Here is an 8,417-nt window from a genome sequence, read left to right as displayed (position 1 = left end):
GGTTCTCAATCCTCACTGCTCATTAGAATCACTAGAGGTGCTTTAAAAAATACACATGACTGGTTTCCCTCTCTCCAAGAAACTGATTTAATTGGTCTGAGGTGGGACTGAGACATAGGTGTTGTGAAAACTTCCCTGGGGATACCAATGGGTATCTAAGGTTTAGACTTTCTAATACTGACACTTTCAGAGAAACTAGAGCAGGACGATATGTGTGAAAGATTGTATGTAGAAACAGAGAATTAATGAAAGCTAAACCTGGTAAGTGAAGAATCATTTCAAAGGAACTGCTCTTTCAAGAGCATTCCCCCACAGAGAAATTTGAGCAGTCTTAATTTCTAGGCCTCCTGAGAACATAAAATCATCCCCTGCCAAGAAAACAGCCCAAGAGGCACCAACTAATGAAATGTCAAGGCTTTCCATCTTTCAAGTAAGCTAATGTGTGTTGAATCTCTAATATGTGCCTGACGTGTTCTGGCACTTCTCTACAGGATCTCATTCTATCTTCACAATTTCATTTTCTCTATGAAATAGATGACCCATTTTAGAGATGATAATACTCACCACAGAGAGATTACATGTCTTACGTAGTGCCACACATTCAGTGGCAGAGCTGGAATTCGAACTCATGTCTCTCTGACTTCAAAAAGTCTACGATTATCACCGCTGTACTGTATGTAAGATCTAGTTTGCTAAGGTTATGAAATGATCAGTCTGATTTTTTCCAAAGTACTGCTCCTTTAGGAAAGTTCCCTAGAGTTTGTGATGAAAGATCTCCAGAAATAGAATGAATCTAAGACACTCTGGTAAAGTGATTACTGTGATAGTCTTTACCCAGCTATGCACCCCTCCCCAGGTAGAGCTAGAAAATGCACTCTAGCCAAACGACAAGTTCTGGCCAATGAATGGGAATAAATGAGAATAATTTCCATCATTTCTAGGCTACAGCACATAATTCCTCCCTATTCCACACCTGCTAGCAACCCTTTAAATAACAGTTGTTCCATCAGCCGGTTCACAGAAGAACCATGATGAACAAGTAGTAAGAGCAAAAAATAAGTGAAGTTTTATCCTTTTATAGATGACTGAGATCTGTGGGATTGTTATACAGCATAGCATACTTTATCATTTATCCTGATACAAATTGGATCCTCCCTCTCTATGTTTTACTAGGGATGACAAATTATCAGTTCTATTTATACAAGACACGTACCTCAAAGCATATGTGTGTGTGCGTGTGTGTGTGTGTGTGTGTGTTATTTTTGTTGCTATCTGTTCAAAATTGAAAACTCCAAGTCCTTTAGTGGAAAACATTCCTCGAGATATTTTTTCAGTATTAAAAAATCAGTCGTTCAATCTGTCAAGGCAGTTGATGGTGAAAGACTAAATAAAAGCCACATTCAGACCACAAATGCTTCCTTGGGAGGAAAATGCATATGTGACTTAAGCAAGGGTAAAAGGAAAGTCCCTAAAGAAGAGCCTACACATATTAGTGTTGCTATGGGAGAAATACATCAATTTATTCAGCAAATATTGAGAGTTACTGTGTTCCAGGCATTGTTCAAAGTGCTAGAGATAGAATAATGAGCAGAACAGATAAAAAAACCATCCTTTTTTGGAGCTTATATTATGATGGAGTGAAGGCAGATAATGACATGGGTCCAAAACCATTTAATTGTGCCAGTATAAACTCTCTGTATGTCTCATGATGTGATCTGAATAAAGAGAAATGTGGAAAGCCAACAACCTTGTTCGTACCTCAACATTTAGGGTTAAGTCTGAAGCAATATGTGTGGTAATCTAACCTCCATCATCTGGGGCCCTGAAATGCAGGTCATTAATTTGCCTTAAACTCTTAAATACTGGTTTTTCATTTCCCTTCACAGGAAACAACAGTTCTTTCTTCTTCTGGCTGCACCTGGGGTCCTGCCCACTGGCCTGGAGAAAGAAGTGGAATTGATGTTTTGGTCCTAAATCTGGCATCTAGGGTTCCCTTCATCCTCTTGGGAACCTCTGAAGATATGGGTACTGTTTAAGAGGATTCACTCAGGCCAGAAGGCTCAGGGGTTAGAGTTTGAAGTCAATGGTAACCCCATTCTTGACTGTAACTGGTATGGTTGCATAGAAAATACCGCAAGTCACAGTCAGCTATTGACTATCGTGCCATCAGTTCCAAGGGGGACAACTGCAGTGACAGCCCCACCCCATTTCTTTTATTTCAATAACTATGAGTTGTTTTGTATCTCTACCTTGTGTATCTCTAGGACCCCACACCGAGTCTGGTATAAAGTGTGTTAATTGGTAAATATTTGAGGAGTAAATGTATCCTAAATAATCATGAGCCTCAACCCCAGAAACATGAAACAGACATGAAATGCTGATTAACAAAAGCAGAGAGTTCAGTTCAACTTACGGTCTTGCCTCATGGCTCCTTTAGGATATAGTGCACTATTGGCCAAAATGCTAGTCATTATTTTAATACTGTAAGGACGAAAGCTGATTAGTCATTCTTATATTAGTAAAGCACAACAGCAAATGATGGTTGATAACTGGTCATTAAGAACTACCTGTCACTAAAAGAAACCAGGACTCCTTGGAGAAATGAATGATTTTAGAATCTGGATAGGAAATGTATAAGATGAACCTGGGACATCTTGTCACTCATGCTATGCAGCCAAGGCCCCAGTAGCAGAAACTGTGTTTAACCACAAAGACTAGTTGTGTTTTGTCAATAGGATGCCACAAAGGCCTGTGCCAAAACCAGACTGAACCAGCTAGATTCAAGATAGTAGACTAAGGGCCAAGTAGACTAAAGGTTACCATTTTCCTTGCCTTGATTTATCTTTGTTTCTGTACCAACCCCTGAGAACTGAAGGATACTTGCTCTGATTTATCTCTGTGTTTGTCTCAAAAGTATGCAGTGTTTGGCAGAGATGATTTGCAGCTGTATTTTTGAGAGATATACAGTGGTCAACTGCCCTGGACCAGCTCTGACTTGACCACAGGGTGAAACCTGGAGGTACCTGAGAGTTACCTTTGCTTCATTACCATGCTAAGATCTCTGCCCAAAGGTGGGATTTGTACTCTGCTAGGCACAATTTGTGCTGTGTGTAAAGGAGTGTTGAAGACTACACATGCCCTGGCTGTCACTGAAAATCTCCTCCTCTTTCCTAAGAGCCTATAAAGACCTGTCTGCCTCCTAACCCTTAAAACTCCCTTACTCTCCTCCCTTCTGGGAGAAGGTGCTTTTAGAGTATGAACTCCCCTTCTCCATTCTCTGGCCATTGAATAAAAGCCTGTCTTGCTTGCATCAAACTCAGTTTCTTTTTTAGCAGCAGGAACCTAGGGGGAAAGAACCTAAGGACAAAGCCAGGGGGACTTCAGATCAGCCAGGGGCCCAAGAGGGCTCCTCATGTCTAATTTGGTAACAATCTTAGTGTACCAAAAAGCAAACAACATTTTAAAGACCAATGGGATCTTGTCAAAAGGTCATGTCAAAAAGACACAGGAGCCAGCCTGAAGGGGTCGCGTGAGTCACTTTGGGACAATTTGAGCCACTGAAAAATAGCTTCATTGGACTGAAAGTGTGTGTGTGTGTGTGTTAATACATACAACTATTTGCGAGTTCATAATCAGACTTTTAAAAATTTACTAGTTGGGGAAAGCGGGGGATGTTGGGGTGGGATGAATTGGGAGATTGGGATTGCCATACATACATTACTAATAAGAAAAAAAACCAAATTGTACTCTTTAAATATATGTGGTTTATTGTATATCAATTATATCTCAATAAAAGTTCTTAAAGAAAAAAAGGAAAAAAATAAAATAAAAATTCAAAAGACGACAGAATACTAAATTAAAAAAAAAATTTACTAGTGAAAAAAGTTCATGTGTCGCCAATGCAGGTTGCTGAGCACCAACTCGATATGCTGAAAATTGATGAAGGTAATAAAGAGAAAGAAGCAAGCCTTAAAATAACGCTTGGCCCTAGGCACAACTTAACTTCTCAAAGTTCTAGTTTCCTCATTTGCAAAATAATGGAACTAGTAGTGCCTACTTTATAAGAGTTTTGTAAGGATTACATGAAATAATAGCATATGGGATCCCAGGAAATTATTAAGTATTGTATGCAATCTTAAAAACAGCTCTTGTTACTATGTGAACAGTTTCCAAATGACAGATCTCTGAGGATTAAACAGACTCCTAGCATCTGGATGGGTGTGCTTAGAAGACCCTGAGGAGCTATTCAACATCCTCAGCCTCTGATCCAAGCAGCTTACCTAAGGGGTTAAGTGTAGATTCTCTACTCTGATATGGTTTGCAACTTTTCCCTCAAAACCTATGCTGGGCTACAATTGCTGTAGTTCCTCACTCGCCTGGGACGGAGCATGCTCCCTAAGGTCCCCGCAAATGGTCCAAGCTGCCTGTCTATATACTCCCTGGTGTCTCCTGCATAACAAGGTCCCTGGTGTTTATCATCACTGGAAGAAATCGTGGTCCTTCCAAAAGAATCATTAGAGGGCTGGTAGCAATCTAATGGTGGTGACTTATTACCTTGCCTTCCTTGGTAATGCAAAAGGCTCCTGCAGGACACCTGTATAACTAAGTGAGAGCATAGAATACACACTGCTCCTTGCTGGAGGGAGAATTCAGATCTTACAATCCAAATGAAACATTCAAAGACCTCAGAGAGGCTCAAAGATCCTGTGGATTCCAAGTGACCGTGGATGGATGACTCTGCCCCAAATTTTGGATGAAAGCACTAAGGAGAGGGAATATCTGAGGAGCGGAATTCAGGATCAGGTTGCCCAGGAAATAGTGATTTTTTTTTCATGAGATCTCTGAGAGAGAATATTGAATACTGTCTCACATCCCCAGCTTCTGGCCTTGAGACTTGTGTATACCAAATATTTAATAAGTGAGGCAGATATCTAGCACTGTCTGTCCAGCAAACAACTTCCTGGAATAGCCTGTCTCCTCAACCATATGACCATTATGACAGCGTCCATATTTTTTCTTGACCCCAGCCCCACCTTGGTTTCTGTTTATTTGTCCTGTGGTGGGTACTCAACCCAACCCAAATCTCTTCTCCAGAATTTTCAAAGTATAAATAAAATAGTCAATCTATTGAGTGGAAGGGGTCTTAAGACGAAAAACCTAGGAGTTAATAAAGGGCTGTGTGGAGAAAGCCAGTTTTCAAGGAGATAAAAGACAATCAACCCACACAGAGAAACAGGGACAAGAAATGGAAAGACAGACTCCTGATGACATTCAAGAGCCCCTGGTTTTCCTAAGGCTCAGCTGTAACTTGGTCTTCCTATGGTTTGGTGAATCAATACATTCTTGATTCAGCAAGACAATAAGCCTTTCTTGTCCCCCCAAGCTGTACAGATTTGGGTTCTGTTACTTCCAACCAAAAAGGTCTTGACCAGCTAGGGTATTGATTCTTCCCAGGTTAACGTGGGCCAGAAACAGAGTTCAGACTTCAATATCCAAGCAATCGTTCTTTCTTTTTTTGAAAGATTTATTTTATTATTTATTTATAATTTTGGCTGCATCAGGTCTTTGTTGCTGCGCATGGGCTTTCTCTAGTTGTGGTGAGCGGGGGCTACTCTTTGCTGCTGTGCACGGGCTTCTCATTGCTGTGGCTTCTCTTCTAGAGCACGGGCTCTAGGCCTGCGGGTTTCAGTAGTTGTGGCACTTGGGCTTAGTAGTTGTGGCTCTCAGGCTCTAGAGCGCAGGCTCAGTAATTGTGGTGCATGGGCTTAGTTGCTCCATGGCATGTGGAATCTTCCTGGACCAGGGATCAAATTTGTGTCCCCTGCATTGGCAGGCGGATTCTTTACCACTGCGCCACCAGGGAAGCCCCCAAGCAATCTTTCTATCTCACCTCTGGAACACCTCCAACTCCTGGAATCTTCACTTCCTACACATGTGCTACATCACCAGAGTAGCCATGCTAAATACCTCTTCTTCATAAACATGTCCTGGTTCCCACACCTCCTTCACCACCACCACCAGGGCATAATCAACCCCTCGCTCCACAGGCCTGTTCACATGTCACATACAGTGCTGTACGCACTAACTTCTTAGCCCATCTCTCCTCAGCCAGAATGTAATGCCTGCCAGAACAGGTGCCATTCACATCTTGTTCACCTGACACCCCAGTTCCTAGTGCAGGGCCTGAAGTATTGCAGTGTCCAGTGATTATTTGCTTCCCTGGCTTATCTCTATGTGCAGTTGATATGGTCCTTATGAGACTGCTTGACTTTCTGAAAAAGATACTAATCCAACTCTCACTTCAGCAGATTACCTGCGCTTAGCTGCTGTATTTGTTAATTCTCTACTCAAAAAACTTCATAGAATTTGCTTTTATAAAATTGTATATTGCTGAAATGCTATTGGCTTGGGTACAGAAATGAACAAAAGAGAAAACTCATTGCTGAATTTAGTGTGGGAATGACAGTAAAGATGATGGTTGACAGTAAGATGCAGGAGAATACTTTCCCTCTGGTCTCAATATCAGGAAAGAGTGGGATTTTTCTAGGCAACTGGTCTGTATTTCTCTTATGGACACTACATGTACCTGATTATGTTTCCCTCTAGTGAAAGCTCTAGTCAAACTTCTGGCACACTTCTCGCAAATGAATAGGTACCTGTGGCATGTGTTTTGTGTACTTCTCTCACTCTGGTTTGTATCTTGTCTTTCTACTCTATTTTTTATTTATCTGCATTTCCTGAGTCCCTTTTTTAAAGGAAAATATTTTTGTGTAATTTCCCATTAACTACAATTACTTACTGATGCAGCCACCTGCCAGGCACTGCACAACTTCACAAACCTTGAAATTAGATTGGAAACAGACACTATCATTTCCTCTTCCACCTTGATTTCCATACAGTACTTTAAAAAAAAGAGACCTAATTCATTCTTTATCCCAGTTCCCTGAATATAGTTTTTAATAATTTTTATTTTATAATAGTCTTAGATTTATAGAAAAGTTGCAAAGGCAGTATAGTTTCCAGTACCCATCATCCAGTTTCCCCTATTGTTAACATCTAACACTACCCTAGCACATTTGTCAGAATTCAGAAACCAACATTAGTACATTAGCATTAACTACACTCTGCAGTTTTTTCTGATCTCACTAGTTTTTCTGTATTGTCCTTTTTCTGTTCCAAGATCCCATCCCGGATACCACATTACATGTAGTCATTATGACTCTTTACTTAGTTTCTTTTGGTCTGAAACAGTTTCTCAGATTTGCCTTATTTCTGATGACCTTGACAGTTTTTATACATATTTATTGGAGTATAATCGCTTTACAATGCTGTGTTAGTTTCTGCTGTACAACAAAGTGAATCAGCTACAGGGGTGAGTCAAAAATTATTCACACTCTGGCTGTAGAACTTATTTTAATTAACTTTTAGAAAAGACAAATACACCATTTTTTGACATAATCTCCTTGCTTTTCAATACACTTTGTCCATCTGTCAACAAGCTTTTGTATTCCTTCATTAAAAAATGTTTTAGGCTGCACTGTGAGCCACGAATGCACTGCTGTCTTCACTTCTTCATCACAAGTGAATCTTCATCCTCACAGGGCTGCTTTCAGGGGACAAAACAGAAGAAAGTCTGATGGAGCAAGATCAGGACTATAGGGAGGATGCTTTAATGCCTCAAAATGAAGTTTTTGCAGAGTGTCGACAGTGTGGGCAGAAGTGTGTGAACATGCATTGTCACTCAAGGTCACAACGCCCTTGGATAGCAGTCCTCTGCATTTAATCCGAAGTTTAGCCTTCAGCTCTTCAATAAGCATCTCATTGTAATGAGCACTGTTGATTGTTGAACCTTTTTCCTGGTAATGTTCCAATACTGGCCCTTGAGAATCCCAGAAAACTGTAAACATCAGTCTTCCAGCTGATGGTTGACTTTTGCACTTTTCTTTTTGGTCGGTGATCAAGGATGTTTCCATTCCATACTCTGCCGTTAACTCTCAGACTCATAGTGATGAATCCATGTCTCGTCACCAGTAATGATTCCTTTTTTTTCTTTTAGTTTTTATTTTATTTTTATTTTACTTCTTTTTTTTTGAAGAAAAGTGGTTTTTTCTTTTTTAAGCTCTTTATTAGAGTATAATTGCTTTACACTGTTGTGCCAGTTTCTGCTGTACAACAAAGTGAATCAGCTGTATTTATACATGATTCTCCTTAAGAAACTTTCACCTCCTTAGAGTATTGGTACAAATTTTGTTTGCAGATATCCAAACGTTTCTGTTTATGCTCTTCTGTGAGTTGCATTAGTACCCATCTTGCACAAATTTTCTGAAACCTAAGTCTGTCATGAGTTACTTTTGTCATTGATTACCCCTGTGCTAATTGCCAGATGCTGCCTCTCTCTTATAAGGACTCTTGTGCCC

Source organism: Hippopotamus amphibius, chromosome 9 (assembly GCF_030028045.1).
Source record: "Hippopotamus amphibius kiboko isolate mHipAmp2 chromosome 9, mHipAmp2.hap2, whole genome shotgun sequence".
Taxonomy (NCBI): Eukaryota; Metazoa; Chordata; class Mammalia; order Artiodactyla; family Hippopotamidae; genus Hippopotamus; species Hippopotamus amphibius.
Note: the sequence above shows the minus strand (reverse complement) of the source record.